Below are 23953 nucleotides of genomic sequence, written 5' to 3' on the forward strand. Positions count from 1 at the left end.
TTACAGAGTCACATAGATAATTCCTGACCACTGGCCCTATGACTTTGTAGAGCATTATGGGAGCAGGCCTCCTCAGTATTGGAACTTCAGCCTTGGTGAATGCAGATCATCTATACCCTACTTAACTAATGGGATGTTAAGATCCAGAGTGATTACTCCCTCTCCATTACTTCTAAAGTTTCCTTTGGTTATCTTTATTTTATAATTGCATTGTGTAGTACTAGTGGTTTGTATTCACATCTCCTTTGCAGGACAATTTCTTTCTTTGAGATAAGGGAATCTATTATTAGTCCTTTTATGTTCAAGTTGGGTTTCTTTCACTAGTAAATCAAAAAGTCACAGCCACGTTAACTAAGACCCTCTGTAAGCCACCGTGATCTCTTTTAAAGGGCAAACAATACCAAGTGAGACAATAAATATGAAACTATTAGTACACAAAACATATTCTATAAATTTAAGCAGAATATTTCTTGAGGGATCAAGATTATAAAGATAGGCAAATGATTGAAGGATCTTGAAATAAATTACTTTCCCTTATGCAATTTGATTTAGTGATGGGCCAGTTTCAGTATTCTATAAAGATTTGCAAAATTCACTGCACTCTTTAATTCTGTTGTATTTGACCTTTTTCTCTCGCTCTCACATTTATCCTACTTACTCTCTTCTATTAATTTTCATTCTCAACTCATTTCTTGTCATCTATTAGTGCATCTTTTTGATATTTGTTCATTTTACTAATCCTCAAATCGCCTTATTTTTCTTTTAACTTTACAGGCTTTGTACAGTTAGAATGCTTTTGGCTACTAGCAACTCCTCTACAGCCTCAACCTGGACTCTGACTAAAACAACACATAACTTTATTATTTCACATAAGATGAAGTCTGCAGGTATGATGAGTCTATAGTTGGTTAAGTTAGAATCTAAACAAGATGCCAGGGGTCCACATTTTTCTGCCTTGCCTCTCTCCCCTCTTCAGCCTGCTGGGTTTTGTTCTGAAGCTGCCATCCCTTATGATCAGAGGTTGCTCCTTGCTGTTCTGGTTGCCATATCACAAAACAACATCCAGACAAAAAGACTCCTTTTCTTCATTTGTGTCTTTTCGTAATCAACAAATGCTTTCCTAGAATCCCCCAGAGGCTTTTTCTCATGGTTGCACAGCATGGTAATTCATAAACCAACTGTCAGCAAGGTGGGGAAGGATTAGTGGTACTAGCTCCAGAAGCGAAATGCATAATTTTACATTAATGGAAAGTTTTGCCTGTTCATATTGAGATTCCTTTGGGAATGGAGAGGACAAGGCAGAAATAAAGAGATGTCCAGAACTTTTAATCACCGCAGAGCTATGATGCTGTCCCATATAAAGCAGTACATTCTCTTGGCCCTTAGTCTGGCCCCTCAATGTTCTTACATGATTGTGTGTCTTCTGGGTCATGTTTAAATCCTGGCTCTCTCCATTACTGCTTTCTGATATGGGTAATTAACTCAGTTTCCTTATTCAGAAATAGGGATAATAATAGCACCACATTCACAGCATTGTTTTGAATATTAAGGGAGTTAATATAAGAAAACCAGTTAGAATGGTATCTGGCTATAGGAAGTAATCAATACATTGTACATATACACACATTTGTCCAATCAATTCATATTTAGTAAATCAAAAAGTTCAATAAATTGAATTGAATGGCAGAGGAATCAAGATGTTGTCAAGGTAAGGTATGGTTACATTCATGCTGAATCCTCATTCATAATCCTCATAGCAAGGATGCGGCTATGAGCCCACCATTCCTAGCAGTGGGGGATTTAGAGTGCCTCAGTCTTGAGAGGCCATGGTTCTAGGCAGCCCCACATATCAACTCTGGAAAGTAACACTGTCACTCTGTGTAGATAAGACAGAGGACCACACAGCAAAGCTAATGCCATGGGATGAATTGCCTAAAGCTTCTACCTCTAAGGCTTCAAGCTGCAGGGAAAAATCAGCCTCAAGTCAATGAGATATTCATGAGTAAGCCCAGAACACCTGAACTGATACTGTGCTAGGGTGACCATGAGGTTCCATCTGCTTATTACACATGGCCCAGGATTGGAAAACTTGACAGTCAGAATGCCATGGTTTGCAGCAAAGGAAGCCTGACTATTCTTAGAAAGCTTTAAATCATAATTAGGAGTATGAAGGAAGAGATGTCAGAGCACAATAGACTTAATCTTCCAAAGTCAAAATTTAGATAATTATATTGTGATTAATTATGGAAATGCAAAGCTCCAAGAAGTAAATGGGTAATATTCTGAGTGAACACTCATAGCAGCAGATAGGGACAAGAGTGAGAGAAAACCCGGTTTGCTCCTGCTAAAACAGCTCCATTTTAATCCCTAATAGTGGCAGATATCTTTTTTCTTCAAACCAGTTTCCTTATTATTTTTTGAGATCCAACCAACAACATTTTCCATTCTTACTTGCATTTAAGTGCAGTCGTAGGACAGAATTATGGCCAATGGAAAATTGATGGAAGTAATGTACATCACGTCTATGAGTGGCCTATAGAAACTTCCTTTCAAGATCAATCCCCCTTCCCTTTCTGGCTGGTTGATTGGAGACAAGCTTTTAGTCCCTCTCCTCAGAGCAACCTAGAGAATCATGTGGTGAAGAGAGCAGGCCCTCAAGAAGTCTACTAGAGAGCACGCTCCATCCCTCCCCATTCCCTGTCTTTCTCCCACACACAGAACACCAAATTGAACTGTCAGGTGAGCAAGAAATAACTGTGTTGTTTTTATTTTATGTCATTTCATTGTGTTAAGTCACGAAGATTTCAAGCCTTATCTAATATGGCAGCTAGCAAACATCTCAACAAATATGCCCAAGGCTTTGTGGGCCTGGGCAAGCAGATGACATACCTAACTATGATACCAACTGTATTTTTTCTTTCTTTATTTAATCTATCTTTTCTATGCATATCTTTTATTTTTAGGGAGTCCCAAAGAATGAAACTCCTAAGGTTACAAAAGAGAGGCTGATGGGCAGGATTGGGGCACAGACATTTTTGTTTGGCCTGTGTAGTAATTAAATGTTGTTTGGCTTCGTTGTCAACACACACACACACACACACACACACACACACACACACACACACACACACACACACACACACCTTTTCATGTCTGGCATCTCTGAAAAAAATGAATACTCCATAACACTGTGGATGACACTATTGGCCTGGCCAAGAGGAGGACTTCTGTCAGTGGGGCATGAGGTCTCCATTTGCCACCATCCCCAAGCCTATTAACTGTGCCATGGCTAGCCCACATCCCCCGTGTACATTTTCTGCCAGGACTCTGGAGCCCTTAGGACTTGTTAGCCCTTTTCTTCGAAAGGAGTACTTACTGCTTTCCGAGAGGTGTTCTTTTGTTTCTCTGTGTTTTCTCCCAGTGACACTTCAAATGCCCTTCTCAGCTCTACAGGGCAGGATGGGGTTTTCCTTCTTTTGTGCATCTGCAGTACTAATGGGCATAGAATCAGCACTTAACATGGAATCTGAAAGCTGCCAAGCCTCTCCCCTGACTTTCCACTTGGGGGGCTTTGTCAGCTATCCACAATAACTACACTGGACCTTTCCTGCTGCATTTCTTTCAAAACCCTTTGAAGCCCTTGTTCAGATACTGGACATGCAAGGCAATGAGCATCAAGACGATGGAGCCACCAAGACCTGTGACCCTTCCTCCTGCCCTGAGATGTGGAACTATTAATTACCGCAGACTACGCCTCACTGCACTGATGCCGGGAACAACATAATGAAGTCCTGTGCAGACACTCAGAAAGAATACCCTGTCATTAGCTATTCACACAGGCAGGTAAGGCTGGGAAAGTGCAAACTGGAGCTTGGATAAAGTGCTCCTTTAAGGATATCTAGGGAGATGAGGAGTGTTCCTTTAAAAGAAGGCTTGTCTTAAAAAGAGTCACTTGCAATGATTAAATGTAGTATTATCTCAGTAACATGCTTTAAAACAACAACTCATGGGGACAGCCTGATATCCTTTATGGCCAAAGCAATCTGAAGAAATGGTTTAAATTCTTCATTTATTATCATTTTTGTGTAATTTTTAGAGAATTGCAATAAGGTGGTCCCATTTCCTCATAGCTCTCTCGGTGACCTTACCCAAATCTAAGTTTCTAAATCTGAGTCTAAATGAATGGATCAGACCTGTATTAAGTCAGGGCCAGCAAAGGAAATGGGCACCCTGTAATGGAAGTAATTTCAAATTCCCGCAAAGCTCTGTTTGATTTCCCCCTTTTCCATCTAGCATGCTAATCGCCATCTGGCTACAGTGGCAGCATCTGCCCTTCAAATAACCCCTTTTCTTCCCAGGCCGGGGTTGTGCTCTTACTGTTTTAGGACTGAACCTCTCCTGTGTCACCCTCCTAATGTGCTTTTCTATGAATAATACCGTAAGTCACAGTTTATCCCCCCCGCCCTTTTTCTTTCAGACTAACTGGGTAATTCAAGTTTCACTTTCCCTCTCTGGGTATTTAAAGGCCAGTCCTTCAGACCAATTTCAGTCATCTGTTACTGGTGAGCCAATTACTTGAGTGGCCTATTTGCAGAGCTGGTTCTGTAAGCTTGAGCCTGTTCCCCCAGCCAGGCCCCAACATTGCATGTGGAATTTATTCAGGCAAAGTAGTTCTTAGAGCATATAATGAATATCATGGAGTCAGTCTCACTAACTTGTCAGGCTATTCCCAGTACCAGTCAGGCACTGACTGGGGCTTCTACTGAGTCTCTAATATTATGGATTTGGTAAATCTCAAGTATTAACCACCCTACTCTGACACATTCCAAACCATGACTTCCTTTCTAATTGTGTGCAGAAATAGAACAGAATATGGCAACAGGAAGGGGTTAGATGGTTCTCGGATAGCTCAGGAATTGCATGACATATTTTCTCCTGCTGGATAGGATAGGTGACAGGATTAGGGAGAGGAAGCAACTCTGTTAACATGTCTTATGCCATTTTGGTAATAAGCAATTATAGGATTTGGATCCAAGCTAATGTATATATATATTTATACTAGTGCACATTTGTTCCTATTTTCATGCATGTTTTATGGAATCTTAGTATTTTGTAATCACAGCTCATATGCATAATCATGACATAAAACCGTCTGCGATTGACAACAAGTGAAATCCTGTGTATGGCAAGTGAATCTGATATTCCATCCACTGTTTAGTATATAGTCACCTACAAAATCCTATTTGTGAAATGTGAAATTTGGATTTGTATATACCTTGTTCTGAGTCTGGAAAGAGATGGTATTTCCTCACTTTATGCATGTTTCTCAGTGTTTGTCTTTCTGATCTGACTCCCTGATTATTAGTAAAATTGAGGTGTTTGAAAATGATTGCTGGAAGGTTTGCAGTTTTTAAAAGGAAGGATAGGAAGCATCGAAGGAAGAAAGAGGCTTTGGAATGATATGATAATCAAAGAGAACAGACACCACAATTTTCTGGTTTCTATAAATAATATGAATATCAGTGGTTGTGGAGGTAGCCATAGAGTTGAGACAGCAGTTGCAAGAGATTTTCCTCCTCTTCCTTGGAACATTTACATATTTGGTAACTATATTTTTTAAATGAATAATGGGGCCCTGTAATATGATGATTTGAATATTCATTGAGGATCTGTATTTGGTACAAAAATTTTATGTGTAATGGCACAGAAATTTAAATTCAGATCTCAGAAAAACATATTCTTATTTTGAATTTTACTCAATACCCTAGTGAGAATATTAATCTTATTGATTAATATTAGTTAATGAGAAAGCTTTGACGAGCACCTCTGTGTATTTTGTGTGTGTGTGTGTTGCTCTCCTAAACTCAGTCCCTTTATTTTCATTGTTTTCCTTAGAATGGTAAGAATTTCAGGACTGGTAGGAGAGGAGGCTTACACCAAGGATAAAATAGAAAACCAAATAAGAGAAAGCAGTTTCCAAGAACTCATAAGCATGCTTCTGTTCAGGTTGGTGAGAGATAAAAATCAGCCATTTGGTAACACTTTTCAGCTATTAATCCTGAGTTTAGCAATACATGTTACTGATGGGCAAGCAACTTTCAGCTGAGGTTAACTAATAATCATAACAACAGTAATAGTAAATATCACTTATTAAATGCTCACTATATGCCAGACATGCTAACCACGCCCCTGGACTATCTTATTTAGCCCTTACAACATCCATATGAGGTGAGTACCATTATCTTATCGTATGAGGAAACAGCTTTAGAGAGGTTATTCCATCTCACTGATTCTGAAGCACACATTATTTTACATTTTATTTTCTCAGACATGCTGCATCTTCGAATTGATGGAGTTGTACAACTGCTCTAGCCAACTAGCAGTCATGACAGTTGTCATTGTCTGGTCATAAGTATCAGTGCCAGGATGAAAACTTACAGAATGTGTACCAAGTGTATGGAAGAAAATCCCAGAGGCAGCCGTGGGATCTTAATCCCCGTGAAGCAAATAGTTGTGGATATGGTGAGAGAGGAGGTACATCAGACTGATTTAGCATCATTCCTAAAGTTGGAGTTAAAATAGCCTAGCTCTGCAGAACTGTAAAGCCAGGGTCTCTTGTTCTCTGTGAATTTTCTTACGAAATGCTGCACTGTCCATGCTCTCAATAGACTGATGGTCACTGGATGATACAGTGTGGAAAAACATGGACATTCATGACTCTGGGTCTAACATGATTCAGAAGAGTCAGATTCTATATGTGAACAAGTTTTAGAAATACTTTAACCAATTTCTTTAATACAACATAACACAGAAGCGATCCATGATGAAAATCTGTGGCTAATTAAATTTAAATGAGCTCTTTCATTAATTCTAACATAAAATGTTTCATAGATAAAAAGTATTATGTCATAGTCTACAATACCTAGTATCTTCATTCATTATAATATAGTAAAAGAGATAAAGGTTTGTCTGGCTTTAGAGACCAAGTTCAGAATATTAGGCCACAAGGTATTCACTAATATTATGTTAAAAATTTCTTTGTTGAGGACAAGCACGGGAAGGCCATTAACCTCTCTTTGGTGAAGGCACAGCTCTTTCACTAATTTAGCTTGTCAACTCCTTACAACAATGTGATACTTGCTGGTTTATGGTGGGTTCCCTGGGAAAGGACTCTGAGTGGAAATATTTGTGCAAGAAGTTTGCTGGGGAGTGGGAGGGCTCACATCTCTGGCCACCATGCCATGACTGCTGTACTTGTCTATTTACTGTTAATGCTGGGCAAGGAGTACTCAGACATACTTCAGTGGATTACCTGGATATCAGACATCTGTCCCTACTGTGTAGCCGCAGCTCTATCTCCTCATGACAATCACAATCTATCACCCCTACCAGGATGGTAACTCTTTGTCTTGCTTGCTGGTCTCTTGGCTTGAGGACCATAAAGTGGGTGCAGATATCATCACTGTGAATGGCAGTGGCTTGGGGGTAGTACTGAGGTAAGGGGAATAGATTCCTCTGTCCTTGGGCACAGAAAACCAACCACGGTTCAAAAGAGTGACTAGTGTATAAAAAAGCCAGCACTAGAACTCTGCCAGAGGGACTGGAGAAGGACAGAATTTACATTCCTCTTCCACCTTAAAGCCCAGAGCAGGTCCAGATGCCATAATCAGCTTGCTGCCTCAGGGGGTTCTAGGTCCACAAGCCCACATGCTGTGGCACAGAAAAAAAGGCCACTTTTTTGTTTGTTTTCTTCAAAAGGTCATGGTTTAAAAGAACAATTAACATATAAAAGAGTCAACGCTAAAACTCTGTCAAAGAGTGGGAGGAGCTGCTGGACTCCTCTCTGGGTGGAAGGGGCTGACTGACACAGTCTGTGCTCCCTACCTTCCTTCACCTTGAAAGCAGTGACCAGTGTACACAGTCTGCGTATCCTAACTGGCCTGTTGCCTCAGTGAGCCCTAGACCCCTAGCCCACACAAGTCCCAGCCATCTTATCAAGGTGGCCACAGGGTGGTGCACACTAGGACACCCTTGATTAGTGCTCACTATAGCCCTAGACTTTGTGCCAATGTGACACAAGTGCAAAGCACAATGGAACACTCCAGGCCTCAGATGGCTTGCTAAGGCACCCCTGGTGCAGAGCACTCTGGAACCTCCCAGCTGACATGTTTTGGGTCCAGCTTCCCTGCCTGGGTGCACCCTGTGTGGCATGCCCAAGGAACCCCAGGCCCATGCTTGCATCAGTTTTAGCCACCATGGCATGCTACCCCCTGCACTGAGCACCTTAGGTTACCATGGCTTGTACCCATTGTAGCTTTAGCTGTCCTTTCAGGTCACCCTCAGAGGGGAAAGCCCCAGAACAACCTGGCTAGCAACCATTTCAGCTGTCCTGCCAGGGAACATTTTGTGTGGAGAGCCCACAGTTCATACCAGATTTGTGCCCATTTTAGCTTTCGTTGTACCCCTTGCACATAGTGCCCTAGGACCTCCTGGCTTATGCCCATGCTAGCTCCATCCACCCTTTAAGGGCACCCTCTGTGTGGAGAGTCCTGGAATACCCTAGTTTATATCCACTTCACCATTCTACCGAGGCACCCTCTGTGTGTAGAGCACTGGGTCCCCCCCAGGTAGCACCCACTTTAGGTTCAGCTATAATGCTAGGGAACCCTCTGCACAGAGCACTCTAGACCTCACAGCCCACCCACTGCCTCAGCTTCAGCTACCCTGCCAAGACACCTCCTCCACAGAGCACCCTGGGACACTCCAACTTGTGCCTATTTCAGCTTCACCTGTTCTGCTAAGGTGCCCTCAGCACATAGAACTCTAGGGCACCCTAGCCTGCATTGACTTCAGTTTTAGCTTTCCTGACATGGTGCCCATTACCTGGAAAGCCCCAAGACCTGCGGCCTACAGCAGCCAGGAAAAGTCACAAAGCACATACAGTCTATATAGGGGATGACCAAACACAAGACCATTCCTTTAAATTTAGGAGAATTAGTGTTTTGCCTAATCCACACACACATGCACAAAACAAAAACAAAACAAAAAAAACCAGACAAAATGTGACAGAGATATATGCTCCAAAAGAAAGAATAAGAAAAAAACTTCAGAAAAATAACTAAATGAAATGGAGATAAGCAATATGCCTGATGAGAATTTAAAGATAGTCAGTGGGCTGGAAAAAAGAGTGGAAGAACTCAGTGAGACCTTCAATAAAGAGATAGAAAATACTAAAAAGAACCAATCAGAGTTGAAGAATATAATAACTGAAATGAAAAACATAGTAGAGGGAACCAACAGTAGATTAGAGGATGCTGAAGAATGTATCAGCGATATGGAAGACAGGGTAATGGAAAACATATAGCTGAGGAGCAGAAAGAGAAAAGAATTTTTAAAAAATGAAGATAGAGAAATCTCTTGGACAACATCAAACATTGACACTGTAGAGGTCCCAGAAGAAGAGAGAGAGAGGGATAAAAAATTTATTTCTATAATTTGTGTGTGTGTGTGTGTGTGTGTATACATAAGTTATATATATATGTATTAAGAAATGTATTAGGAAATAATAGCTGAGAACTTCCCTAAACTAGTGAAGGAAATAGATGCCCAATTCCAAAAAACAGAGTTCCAAACAAGATGAACCCAAGGAGGTCCACACCATGACACATAATGTCAAAGATTAAAGATAAAGAGAATATTAAAAGCAGCAATAGAGAAGCAAAAAGTAACTTTGAAGGAAAAACTTATAAGATCATCAGCTGATTTTTCAGCAGAAATTTTGAAAGCTAGAATAAAGTGGCATGAAATACTCAAAATGCTGAAAGGAAAAAAACTCACAACCAAGAATACCCAGCAGGGTTATTATTCAGATTTGAAGGAGAGATAGTTTCCCAAATAAACAAAAGTTAAAGGAGATAATGGCCACTAAACCAGCCTTACAAGAAATGTTAAATGGACTTCTATAAGTGAAAAAGAAATAGGCATAATTAGATGTAAGAAAACAAAGAATAAAAAGATAAAATATGACAGCAAATACATAAAATGTGGAGGAGGTAGTAAAAAAATGGAAGTTTTTTTTCTTTTTTCAGAATATGTTTTAACTTATATAACGAATGACCATCAACTTAATATAGACTGCTATTTACTTAGAATGTTACATATAAACCTCATGGTAACCATAAACCCAAAATTTACAATAGATTTTAAAAAATAAAAAGCCAAACATAACACTACAGAAATTCATCCAACTCAAAGAAAGAGAACAAAAGAAGAATAAAGGAACAGAGAATTACAAAAACCACCAGAAAAAGAATAAAATGGAAATAAGTACACACCTATAAATACTTTAAATGTAAGTGGTCTAAATGCTCCAATCAAAAGGCATAGGGTTTTGGAATGGGTAAAAATATAAGGCCCATCTATATGCTGCCTATAGGAGACTCACTTCAGAACTGACAACACATACAGGCTAAAAGTAAGAGGATGGAAAAATATTTACCATGAAAGTGGAAGCAAAAAATAAAGTTGCGGTAACAATACTTATATAAAATAGACCTTAAAACAAAGACTGTACTAAGAGACAAAGAAGGGCATTTCATAATGATAAAAGAGATCAATCCAACAAGAGGATATAACAATTGTATATATCTATGCACCCAACACTGGCACCTAAATACATAAAGCAAATATTAATGGAGATAAAGAGAGAGATTGATGGCAATAAAATAAGAGTTGGGGACTTTAACACACCATTTACATCAATGGACAGATCATCCACATAGAAAATCAACAAGGAAACCATGTCTTGGGGCGCCTGGGTGGCTCAGTCGGTTAAGTGGCTGCCTTTAGCTCAGGTCATGATCTCAGGGTCCTTTGATTGAGCCCCACATCAGACTCCCTGCTCAGCCGGGAGTCTGCTTCTCCCTCTGCCCCTCTCCCCCTGCTTGCACTCTCTCTGTCTCTGTCTCTCTCAAATAAATAAATAAAATCTTAAAAAAAAAAAAGGAAACCATGTCTTTGAATGACACATTAAACCAGATGGACATAACAGATATAATTCAGAACATTCCATTCAAACACAATGAATACCCATTCTCTTCAAGTGCATATGGAGCATTCACCAGACCAGATCACGTTAGGTCAAAAAATAAGACTCTAGAAATTTATTTATTTATTTTTAAAGATTTTATTTATTTATTTGAGACAGAGAGAGTGAGCATGAGCAGGGGGGAGGGGCAAAGGGAGAGGGAGAAGCAGACTCCCTGCTGAACAGGGAGCCTGATTCAGGACTTGATCTCAGGACCCTGAGATCATGACCTGAGCTGGAGGCAGACCCTTCACGGACTGAGCCACCCAGGCACTCAAGCCCCTAGAAATTTAATAAGATTGAAGTCATGCTATACATTTTTTCCAACTATGATGGTACAAAATTAGAAATCAATCACAAGAAAAAAAACTGGACAAAACACAAACACATGGAGGCTAAACATGATATAAACTACCAATGGCCCAATGAAGCAATCGAGAAGAAATTAAAAAAAAAAATACATGGAGACAAATGAAAATGAAAACACAGGTGCTCTAAATCTTTGAGATGCAGTGAAAGCAGTTCAAAGAGGGAAATATGCTGTGATACAGGCCTACTTCAAGAAACAAGAAAAAGCTCAAATAAACTAAGCTTACACCTAAAGGAACTAAAAAAACCAACAACCCAAAAAAAGTCAACCAAACAAAAAAACAGATCAAAATCCAAGGCAGGTAGAAGGAAAGAAATAATAAAATCAGAGCAGAAATAAATGACTTGGAGACTAATAAAGTAATAAAAAGATCAATGAAACCAAGAGCTGGTTCTTTGAAAAGATAAACAAAATTGATAAACCCTGAGCCAGACTGAGCAAGAAAAAAAGAGAAAGGACCCAAATAAATAAAATCAGAAATGAGAGAGGAGAAGTAATAACTGACACCACAAAAATACAAAGGATTGTAAGAGAATACCAGGAAAAATGTTATGACAACAAATTAGCCAACCTAGAAGAAACAGATACATTCCTAGAAACATACCATCTTCCAAACTGAATGAGGAAGACAGAAACTTGAATAGACTGATTACTAGTAATGAAATTAAATCAGTTATCAAAAAGCTACCAAAAAATAAAAGCCCAGGACTAGATAGATTCACTAGCATTTAAAGAAGAGTTAATACTCATTCTCCTCAAAGTATTGAAAAAAATAGAAGAGTAAGGAAATCTCCCAAATATATTCTACAAGGCCAGCATTACTCTGATAGCAGACGAAGGCACTGCAAACAAACAAACAAAAACAGACACTGCAAAAACAACAAAACACAAAAAAATCCCCCAAAACACCAAAACAAAACAAAACTGCAAGCCAATATCCCTGATAAACATAGATGCAAAATCCTCAACAAAATATTAGCAAACTGCATTCAACAGTACATTGAAAGGATCATTCACAATGATCAAGTGAGATTAATTTCTGAAACACAATGATGGTTCAATATTTGCAAAACAATGTGATATACCATATAAATAAAGCAAAGGATAAAAATTATATGATCATCTCAATAGATGCAGAAAAGCATTTGACAAAGTTCAACATCCATTCATCCATAAAAAAAAATCTCAACAAAGTAGGTTTGGGGGAAACATACCTCAACATAATAAAGGCCTACAGCTAACATTATACCCACTGGTGAAAACTGAGAGCTTTTCCTCTAAGATCAAGAACAAGACAAAGATGTCCACTCTCACTACTTTTATTGAACACAGAAAGTCCTAGCCACAGCAATCAGACCAGAAAAAGAAACTAGAGGCATTCATAATGGTAAAGAAGTTGTTAAACTGCCACTATTTATAGATGACATGACACTATACTTAGGAGATCCTAAAGACTCCACCAAAAAAAGCACTAGAAATAATAAACAAATTCATAAAGTTGTAGGATACAAAATTAATATATGGAAATGAGCAGCATTTCTATATATTATTAATGAAGTAGCAGAAAGAAAAATTAAGAAAACAACACCATTTACAGTTGCATCAAAAATAATAAAATACGTAGGAATAACATAGCCAAAGAGGTGCAAGACCTCTATCTGAAAACTATAAAACACTGATGAAAGAAATTGAAGATGACACAAACAAATGGAAAGATATTCCATTCTCATGAATTGCAAGGACAAGTACTGATAAAATGTCCACGCTACCCAAAGCAATCTACAGATTTAATGCAATCCCAATCAAAATACCGACAGCATTTTTCACACTAGAAGAAATACCCCTAAAATTTGTATGGAACCATAAAAGATTCTGAGTAGCCAAAGCAGTCTTGAGAAAGAAAAACAAAGCTGGAGATATTACAATTCCAGAGCTCAAGATATACTACAAAGCTGTAGTAATCAGAACAGTATGGTACGGGCCCAAAAACAGACACAGAGATCAATGAAACAGAACAGAGAGCCTAGAAATAAACTTACAATTATATGGGAAATTAATCTATGACAAAGGAGGGAAGACTATACAATGTGGAGAAGACAGTCTCTTCAATAAATAGTTCTGGGAAAATTGAACAGCTACATATAAAAGAATGAGACTGGACCACTTTTTAACACCATATACAATATAAACTCAAAATGGATTCAAGACCTAAATAGAAGTCCTTAAACCATAAAACTCCTAGAAGAGAACATAGGCAATAATTACTCTGATTGGCCATAGCAACATTTTTCTAGATATATATCTTCAGGCAAGGGTACGAAATGCAAAAATAAACTATTTGGACTAAAACAAAATACAAAACTTTTGCACAGCAAAGGAAACCATCAACAAACCAAAAAGGCAACCTACTCAATGGGAAAAGATACTTGCAAATGATATATCTGATAAGGGGTTAATATACAAAATATATAGAGAACTTAACACCAAAAATACCCCCAAACCAAAAAAACAAACCAAAACAAAAAAAACTCCAAAAAACAATCTAATTAAAAAAGAGAGAACACGAATAGACATTCTTCCAAAGAGGTCATAGAGATGGCCAACAGACACGTGAAAACATGCTCAACACCACTAATCATCAGAAAAATCCAATCAAAATCACAATGTGATATCATTTTATACCTGTTAGAATGGTTAAATCAAATAGATAAGAAATAACAAGTGTGGGTGAGGATGCGGAGAAAAGGGAATCCTGGTGCACTGTTGGTGGGAATGTAGATTGTTACTGCCACTGTGGAAAACAGTATGGAGTTTCCTCAAAAAATTTAAAATAGGAGTACTGTCTGATCTAATAATTCCACTAGCTGGTATTTACCCAAAGAAAACAAAAACACTAATTGAAAAAGATATATGTACCCCTATGTTTATTGCAGTATTACTTACAATAGCCAAGATATGGAAGCAACCTCAGTGACCACAGATAGATGATTGGATAAGGAAACTGTGGTATATACATACAATGGAATGTTGCCATTAAAATAAAAAGGATGAATATGTACCTGGCAGGGGAGATACCATGATCACAAAGGTGGTTTTCCCAGGGCGAGGCTTAACCATTTACTCCAGATGTGCTGACCCCTGAGATTTCCCCAAATGTAGGAAACTTGACTGCATAATTTATGGTTAGTGGGGGCCTGTGTTTGCACTCCCCCCCCAAAAAAAGGATGAGATTGTGCCATTAGTGACACCTGGATGGACCTAGAGGGTATTATTGAAGTAACTGAAGTAAGTCAGACTGAGAAAGACAAATACCCCTGTGATTCCAGTCATGTTTGGATCTAAAACAAATTAAATAAACACAAAAAGCAGAATCAGGGCGCCTGGGTGGCTCAGTTGGTTAAGCGACTGCCTTCGGCTCAGGTCATGATCCCGGAGTCCCGGGATCGAGTCCCGCATCGGGCTCCCTGCTCGGCGGGGAGTCTGCTTCTCCCTCTGACCCTCTTCCCTCTCGTGCTCTCTCTCTCTCTCATTCTCTCTCTCTCTCAAATAAATAAATAAAATCTTAAAAAAAAAATAAACACAAAAAGCAGAATCAGACGTATAAATACAGAGAACAAACTAATGGTTGCCAGAGGGAGGTGGGTGGGAGGATGGGCAAAATGGGGGAAGAGGAGTGGGAGATATAGGCTCCCGGTTACGGAATGAATAATTCATGGGGATAACAGGCGCAGCAGAATGAATCCTATATACTCTGATCCTATAACAGCATTGTGTGGTGGCAGATAGTAGCCATACCTGGGGCGAGCGCAGCATAATGTATACACTTGTTGAATCACTATGTTGTGCTCCTGAAACCAATTTAACATTGTGCCGACTATACTCACATAAAGAAAGGGAGAGAGTGAGGGTATTTTGACAGGTCTGAATATTGTAAAAATTTAAATATATAAAGTGCTTTTGGTGTTATTTGTACAGGTCTGAATTATTTTATTTGTTTAACTCAAGGGTTCACTAACAGTAGCCCATGGGCCAAAACCAGTGTGTTACCTGTTTTTGTAAATAAAGTTTTCTTGGAGGACAGCCATGCCATTTGTTTACAAATGTCTATGACCACTACTGTGCCATAATAGAATTGAAATAGAGGCAGTATGCTCATAAAACCTAAAATAGTTAGTACATAGCCCTTTTCAGGAGCAGTTTGCTAACCCCTGGTCTAGCTAGCTGGATTGTGATTAACAATTCGTTTGGTCATGAAATAACAGTTTGGTATATTTAGAAAGCAAGTTATAAATAAGAACTTTTATTTGAGGGTAACGTACTAAAGTTTTTCAGGAAAAATAAACTTTTTTCTCCCAAAGATTTTGTGACATGTATTTAATTCTAGCTCTCTTTTGCACTTCTGGGGTTTTCCTCACTTTCTAATTTCTATCTAATGGATTGTTTGGTTTCGTTGTTTATTCTGCAGCTTGAGCTCATATCACATTTCCCTATCCTGAGCTTACTAAAACTTTGAGTCTTCTGAGTCTTGTAGCTTAAATGTTCTTTCTGCTTTGTTTTTTTTTTTTTTTTTCCTTTTTAAACATTATCAAGAGCTTATGTTCACATTCTGTGCCAATAGCACTCAAGTTGTAGGGGCCTGAGGGACTTGGTTCTCTCATTCGCTGGGAACATTCCCTAACAGTATGGATATAGAAATTGTGTCTGGCTTCATTCTAGGATCCTTTTTGTCTTATGGGTGCCAGTGAGGTCATCCAGGCACGTCTGACACTTTCTGTAGTTGTTTGGTGAGGGGCTTCCAGAAACAGATTCTGCACCGGAGCCAAAGCTCTCAGCTCTGCCTCCGCTCTGACTTAAGCAAAGGCACATTAGTTTAAATAATCACTTGAAGGCTTTGCTGTATTTTCAGAAGACCCTATTGAGCGGATTAACACCAGAAAAGTCTCATTTTTCAACTGAGAATTGAACAATACAATCCCCTCACATTGTTCCTCAAAATGAATCTGCTGCAGCTAGTCGTCCTATGAGAGATGACTGTGGATGATATTTTCTGACCATGAAGGAGATGGGAGATGGCTTGAGGCGGGGCTACTGTGTGCTCTTGTGTCACATGAAGGTCTGTTCGAAGAAGAAATATCTTGTCCTGCCCCTGAACTCATTTGTTTATAAAAGTGTGTGGGGTCCTTCTGCATAGCTGTTTACTAATTCTCTTTGGGGTACAGAGGTTTTACTTTGTGGTGGGGGTAAAGGGTGTGGATACTAAAATGAGAACAAGGAGAGAGGAAGGGAAATGCTCTGCAAGTCCTGCAGTAGAGCCCCCAGCAACTCTTGGCTATCAACATTCCACATTTCTGTGTTCTGAGAAACTGGTACTTGTAGCAGGTATATAGCCACAGGGATCCTGTAGCCTGGAGACCCTGCAAAACAGCATCAGCACAGTGTCTGATATTGGGCTAGAGCTCAGCAGTGCCCCCTTGATTGCTAAATCCTCTATCTGAATGAAACCACTCTGGAAAGCAAAGCTCGCTTTAGGGCAACTTGTGAATGGTGCCAATTCAATTTTAAACTTATATAGCCTCTTCTATCAAATGCTTGACAGCTAAGAACTTTAAAGAATTCAGGTTTGTTTGTTTGTTTGTTTGTTTTAAATTCTACCCAGGACAAGAAATTGTAATAGTCTTGTACATAGTAGGCACTTGATAAGCATCTGCTTCTTATGAATATCCTACACATATCCTGAAGAATTTGCAGATTATGCAATTATTTTTTCTTTATACTTTGCTGCAGTTTGGCCAATGGCCACAGCATCACAAAGATTCTGGAAGCTGTAAGCAAAAGAGCACAGAAGTTTCTGCAGAGATGGGAGTGTGCTCAGGGATTGCTAAATCCCTTCCTTGGCTTGACTTGCAGGGAACAAGTCCAGAGGACGGAAGATAGAGGAGAGATTCACTCCTCTATCCTCATCTTTTACCAGAACATTGACAGGCCCAAATCAATTGAGCAACTTGGATGGATGAGAAAGCAAGAAGATAATCCACTGGAAAAGGAAATCTTTGTGGATACCCAAGAAGGTGCAGAAAAGAGCAAAGAGTCTCTGGCCTGCCTGGAGGAGAGAGGATGGTGTTCTGAGAAGGCTTAGAGTACATGAGGGAGAAAGTACGTCTCCCAGGGCTTACCCAAGGTACCCAGGCATATTTGAGAGAACAAATACTTCCTGAACTCCTACTCTCTGTGTGCCAGGCTGTGGAGAGGTCATGTGAAGGAGACAATGTCTTTGGCCTCAAAAGTTTATAATCTAGAGAAGAAACTCTCAAACAGAATCATTTTCATTATGGCTCTTTGTTGGATTGAGTGAAAATTGGTCCTATAATATTTAGGACTTATGTGCTGAGTTATGGGTACAGTTTTTAGGCATTCTTCTTAGGCCAGATCTACTGGGTAACCTATTTTGCAATGCTGGGCAGAGAAGAGTAGATGTGTTGAGGGAGGTGGTGGTGGTCCATGCTCCCTGGAAATGCGGCCCTGGGGCCTGGTGAGCAGCTGGTGGACGAGGTTCAGCCACAGCCTGCACAGTGCCAATCCGCAGAGTCTGCCATTCCCCCTTCGAGGTTGCTCTGTTTCTCACTGAGTATGCATGTGTATTTGGGACGACGATCATGAATTTAGAACACCTCTCCTGGGACGGAAATTATGAATTACAGATGAGAGAAAGATCACTTATTTGGGAAATGTTCCAATTCTGAAACTAACGACTGAAGAAGTGTCTAGATGTAAAGCACTGACAAATCTTTGAGCACATATATTTGCTAGAATATTAAAAAAATACCAACATGTTAAAATTAGCTCTCAAAATTCAGGTAAAAATGCTTCTTGATGTCAAATATTAACTGAAACTTGACATCTGATTCCATTAGAACTGACATTTGAAACCATTATTTTCAAAATAAAAGTCTATTTTTCTCCCAAGAAGAAGGGTGACATAAATAATATTTGCAATTGATATCTATTCTTGTCAGGATTAAGGGCAAATTTTGTGTTCTATTTGCTGCACAAACTGGGGAAGGACAGTAAAAATATGATGAATTTGTTGCATGGTTTATGAAAATATAATGGTCCCTGAAAGCTTAGTAATCATAAAATAGATTTTTCTTTAATTCAAGCTAATAATTTAAAGCCTGAGTCAAAAATCCTTGAAGATTAAGTAAGAAGGACACATATCACCTGGCACAGTATATGACGACAAAGGGTCCCAGAAGGTCAGTGTAGTTTGCTCTATAACACCCAGGGAGTATAGTAAATTCAGGAGAGATAAGGGAGACCAATTTCCATAGGAACCCAGAAACAAAAGGGCAAGTAGTGTTCCATGGCAAGTTTTAAGGACTATTTCTCAAGTGACTTACTTCATTTTGCTTTCTAGAAAATTTGGTCACTGAGGTAATTATTCTAATGAACAGGATTTATCTTATTACCTGAAATATTTATTCACCAGTTACATGTGCTGTAAATGTACCATTTTTTTTTGTTTGTTTGTTTTTTCGTTTTTTGTTTTTTCTGCTTAAGAAGACTTGAGGAATTCAGCTTCTTAAAGGGGATAAAGCATTCCTAGACGGGGTTGGCTGGGAAGATGGCAGGGTAGGAGGACCCTAAACTTTCCTCCATCCTCCAGAAACTAGATAACACTCACATCAGTGTAAATAACCCAGACAACAACACGAAAGCCCGTGGAACAAGCTCCACAACTAAATAGTAGAGAAGAGACTGCATTGAAGAAGATAGGAAGGGCAGAGACGGGATCTGGGAGTGAAACAGACCATGGCCATCTGTGGTACGGGTAGCCAGTCGCACAGAGAAGGGCAGAAAAGATTTTCATACCAGGGAATCCATGGATGGGGAGGATGAAGCCCCATCATATTTGCTTTTGAAGATGAGAGGGCCCAAATACTGTGTGTTCTTACAACCACTGGGACTTAAAGTCTGGAATTTTAAAAATTGGTGTGCTCCGCTCTGGGAGAGCCCCAAGGGCATTAGAAGTGTAGTCCCTGCCCTTAGGAGACAGCACAGAACCAGCAGTTTGAAAAATACCAGGGACGGACAGGAGGGAGAGTGATTTGCTCATCTCAGAGCACACCCCCAAGAGACAGAGATTATGGGGAAACCACTCCAGGAACAAAAGAGCTGGCAGGTGCCATTGCCCTCCCCAGCCCCCCAACATAAACAATGGCCACCTGCGAGAACCAGGGCAGCACTGACACTTTTTCCCTAACTTGCTTACACCAATACCCCAACTAAAAGAAACATGGTCACACAGGCTTTATTTTGCAGTACTCATCAGTTTTGTATGACCAATAAGAAAGAATGTCTCAGGGTTAAAAGGAAGCAAGAACTAAAGGAAAATGTAAAAAGAAATGTGTTTTTTTCTGAGATTTTTAGTTTATATTCCAGGTGTGCAAGTCTGGGGGGGGGTTTAGATTAGGATTTTGGGATAAAAGGCTTAATGTTGGGAAAAAATAATTGAAAACCCCCAAATTTTCTCTGAATTGAGAAAAACTCCCCATAAAGGCAGTAGAAACAGAAAAACAGTTTTGTTACTGAATAAGTATTAAACCAGAACGTGATGATCATCACATCAATTGCTGAGAAATTGCTCAGACAGAAATTTTACCCCCTTATATAGCCAAGCAGCTTTTAAAGCCAAGAACATTCCTTACATGTTCTCAAGATAAGCAGTAACTAGTCCTCAAGTCAGAGGACTTGATAGCACATTTGTCACACACAGTTCATCCTAAATTTACCTGGTAATTGGGTTGACCATCTGTGTTAGCTAATTGGCTTTATATAAAAGATAAACAAACTTCTTATATCCTTATGACAGGAGGTAGTTTTATAACTTGGAACAAGGCACCCCCAACTGAGGGTCCTACCCTCCCACAGAGACTGGGAGATTCAAAAGGATGGCTCCCAGGTCCTTGAGAAAGACATTCCTGGGTTATAAACTGGCAACATAGTTAAAACAACAACAACAAAAAGTGGAAAACGTTTTCATATGTCTCAAAAGGGCAGAGAGAATTTACAATTACATGTTTATTAAAAAAAAAAATGCTCTGACAAAAGGGAAGGGGGATGTCTCTTCCCTTATTTTTAACAGGGAGAATTAAGCCTTTTATTTTCAATTTTCCTATGCATAACAAGTTGAACTCAGACTTTTTGAGTCTTATAATCAGCAACACACAGGAATGAGAAGTATAGGAATTTCTTTAACACGAACTCCTGCAATTAAGCTAGAAAACAAAACAAAACAAAACAACCCATCCACCAAACTTTTTTCTCTTTTTTTATTTCTCTTCATACTCTATTCAGGGATTATGCCATTTTTCATCTCCTGCTGAGTTTCTATTATATTACCAATTAATTGTTTTAGCTAAGAGAGAGAAAAAATAAATCATCCCTTAATTTTAAAGACATGTAGTAACCTTGTAACAATTTGTCACTGTTTCCTAAAACATGCAGTCTTTTTAGTTGGTACTCTGTGTACGAGGTAGAAAATGCTTTCCTTGGGAATCAGAAAGGGTCTTTTCACAATATCCTGGTCTCTGGAGAGGAGGAGGGGGTGAACTGGGCCCCCCGGGCTTTGATCTTTTCCAGAATGGCAATCCTATAGCCCTGAAATGCACTTAATGGTTTCCGCTAAGGAATGGATAAAAACATCCTGTTTGCCTGGTTTGTGTTCTCTGAGAATTTAGAATTGAAAATTCTTCAGAAAATCACTACTTACTCCTTGACTGATCTGATCCATCTAGCCAGTGACCTGAGATAACTTCTCCCCTTCTTAGTGAAACTGTTTGGGGCTGAGCCAGTCTCCAAGGATTCTGGGTGATTAGAAAGACTGAAAGAATTTTGGGATGGGGAGAGGTAAGTTTTACAGTCAAATATTCATTCAGATATTCCCCTAAAGAAACACAGACTTAAATCCTTTTTATTTGGCTCTGGGACTGAGCTCATGTGAGGATTTCCAGATTAGTGATGAAGTAAATCTGGACACTTAGCACTCATCCTGTTAAGACATATTTCTGGGGGGTTGTTCCATTTATAAAGCTGGCTTCTTATGGTGCATTTGATCCTGTTGTAATTTCTTAGGCTTGCAGACCAGGCTGCTCAACTTGTGTGAGATCAAAGTTCTAGAAGTAAAAGCACCTGGAACTGGTACAATCTTTCCACTTTCCATCGCCCACCTCCCTCCAAAATATATAATGTATATAACTTTGGGTACCTTAATTTAGCCCAATGGACTTTAAAGACCTTTTTCTCTAAAAGTCCAAGGATACCTTTTAAAATAATGTTTCCAATCTTCCCCCTTTCTACTCTGAGCCTATATAAAATATATAAAATATAATGTCACCTCAATAGAAGTTAAATAGCAGTCTATAATTTAGGCTACATGCCAAGTGCTAACCTTAAAATTCTATCATGTTGAAGAAAGAAGGAGTCCAAAATTTTTATGGTTCCTTGACTTTACCTTGGTATAACTTATAGGACTTTAGTATAACAAGTGTATTTAATCATGTAATGGAAGCACACAATTAGTAGATAAATGGACTAATTTTATTATCTAGATTTTAATAAAGCACTTGCTACTTTGCCTCATGAAGCCAACTTGTAAAATTAAGTCACTCAGATGTGAATATTGTCACAAGGGCTCAATTTTGGCTGAAATCCCATAAAGAAAGAATAATGATGGTCATCAATGCATCAAAATTGCAAGAAGATGCCCAGAGCAGTGCCTCAGGAAATGGGCATGAGACTAGTTTAAGATAACGTTTCCATTAATGATATAAAAGTTAGAGTAGAGGAATAGGGAGACAGTCTCTCAAGGGGTTTGATAAAATGTAACTCCTTATAAATGAATTCTTTTTCATTTTTATTTCAGCTATACTCTGACATCTTGAAATAAGGCATAATCAGAAGTGGTCCAGAAAAGTCTTGATCATTTTAGATACCCTTAAGTCCTTCTTATGGAAGTAATTTCACATAGAAGTTAAAAATAAGTTGCATTAACTTTCGAGGTTTGCTCCCTCCAGAATGTGGAAACCAGTTTCTGTTAACTATTTTGCATCACCATGTGTTAAATTGCACAGCAGGATGAAAATAGCTCCTCCAAGATGTTAGAGGGAGTTGCTGCACTGCATTTTGAAGCATTGGCAAAGCACCGAAATTCATGTTCTGAAGCTCCTTCCTGAGAAAATTGTTAAGGACTGGAATGAGCTACTTTGAATATTTGGAAAGTTTATTTACTTGTTTTTTTTTTTTTAAACAATTGTTTTGGTGTCGGTATGGAGAATTCTAGGGGTAGATGGGAAGTAGATGACATTGAAGGATTATAAATAGACAGGGAGGTGTTTCCATGTTTGTGGAATGACCTATAGAATGTACTGAATTTGTCTTCTTGCCTTTTCATCATTTTGGGCTGTACAAAAATTACTCACTGGAAGAAGCAGCTCAAGAGCTCAATTTTGTTCTCTTTTCCCCCAGTTAAAGCAGAGCCCAAACAATGTTGTACTTTTACCTAATGGTTGCCCTACTCATAGCAGGCTATTTGTTTGTTTGTTTGTTTTCTTTCTCATAGCTATTTATATTCTGAGATTTTTTTTGTTCCTGTCATTTAAAAAAATATTTTAATTCCACCTCACACCTGTCAGAATGGCAAAGATAAACAACTCAGGAATCAACAGATGTTGGCGAGGGTGCGGAGAAAGGGGAGCTCTCTTAGACCGTTGGTCGGAAGGCCAACTGGTGTAGTCACTCTGGAAAACACTACGGAGTTTCCTTAAAAAGTTAAAATAGAGCTACCCTATGATCCAGCAATTGCACTATTAGCTATTTACCCAGAGGATACAAACAGTGATTTGAAGGGGCACGTGCACCCCAATGTTTATAGCAGCAATGTCCACAATAGCTAAACTATGGAAAGAGTGTAGAAGTCCATCGACAGATGAATGGATAAAGAAGATGTGGTGTATACACACACACACACATGCACACACAGACACGCACACACAGACACACACACACAGACATACACAGACACATGCACACACAGACACACACATGCACGCGCACACAGACACACAAACGCACACAGACACGCACACACATGCACACAGACACAGAGACACACACAGACACATGCACACATAGACACACACGCACACAGACACGCGCGCGCACACACACACACACACACACACACTGGAATATTACGCAGCCATCAGAAAATGAAATCTTGCCATTTGCAATGACGTGGATAGAACTAGAAGGTATTATGCTAAACGAAATAAGTCAGTCAGAGAAAGACGAATACCATATGATTTCACTCAAAAGTGGAATTTAAAAAACAAAACAGATGAACATAGGGGAAGGGAAGGGTAAATAAAATAAGATGAAATCAGAGGGAGACAAACCATAAGAGACCCATAACTCTAGGAAACAAACTGAGGGTGGCTGGA

The 23953-nt window shown here is 39.2% G+C and overlaps 1 non-coding gene across 1 annotated transcript; it reads left to right on the plus strand.

Annotated features, from left to right (window-relative positions):
- Nucleotides 1–14507: 14507 nt before the first annotated feature.
- Nucleotides 14508–14671, plus strand: LOC114213026 (U1 spliceosomal RNA). The gene has a single exon (XR_003610105.1). It is a non-coding gene; the product is annotated as a U1 spliceosomal RNA (small nuclear RNA).
- Nucleotides 14672–23953: the final 9282 nt, after the last annotated feature.

The sequence above is a fragment of the Eumetopias jubatus genome, unplaced genomic scaffold, assembly GCF_037043125.1.
Source record: "Eumetopias jubatus isolate StellerSeaLion01/CBP00866 unplaced genomic scaffold, mEumJub1_p1.0 scaffold_3, whole genome shotgun sequence".
Taxonomy (NCBI): domain Eukaryota; kingdom Metazoa; phylum Chordata; class Mammalia; order Carnivora; family Otariidae; genus Eumetopias; species Eumetopias jubatus.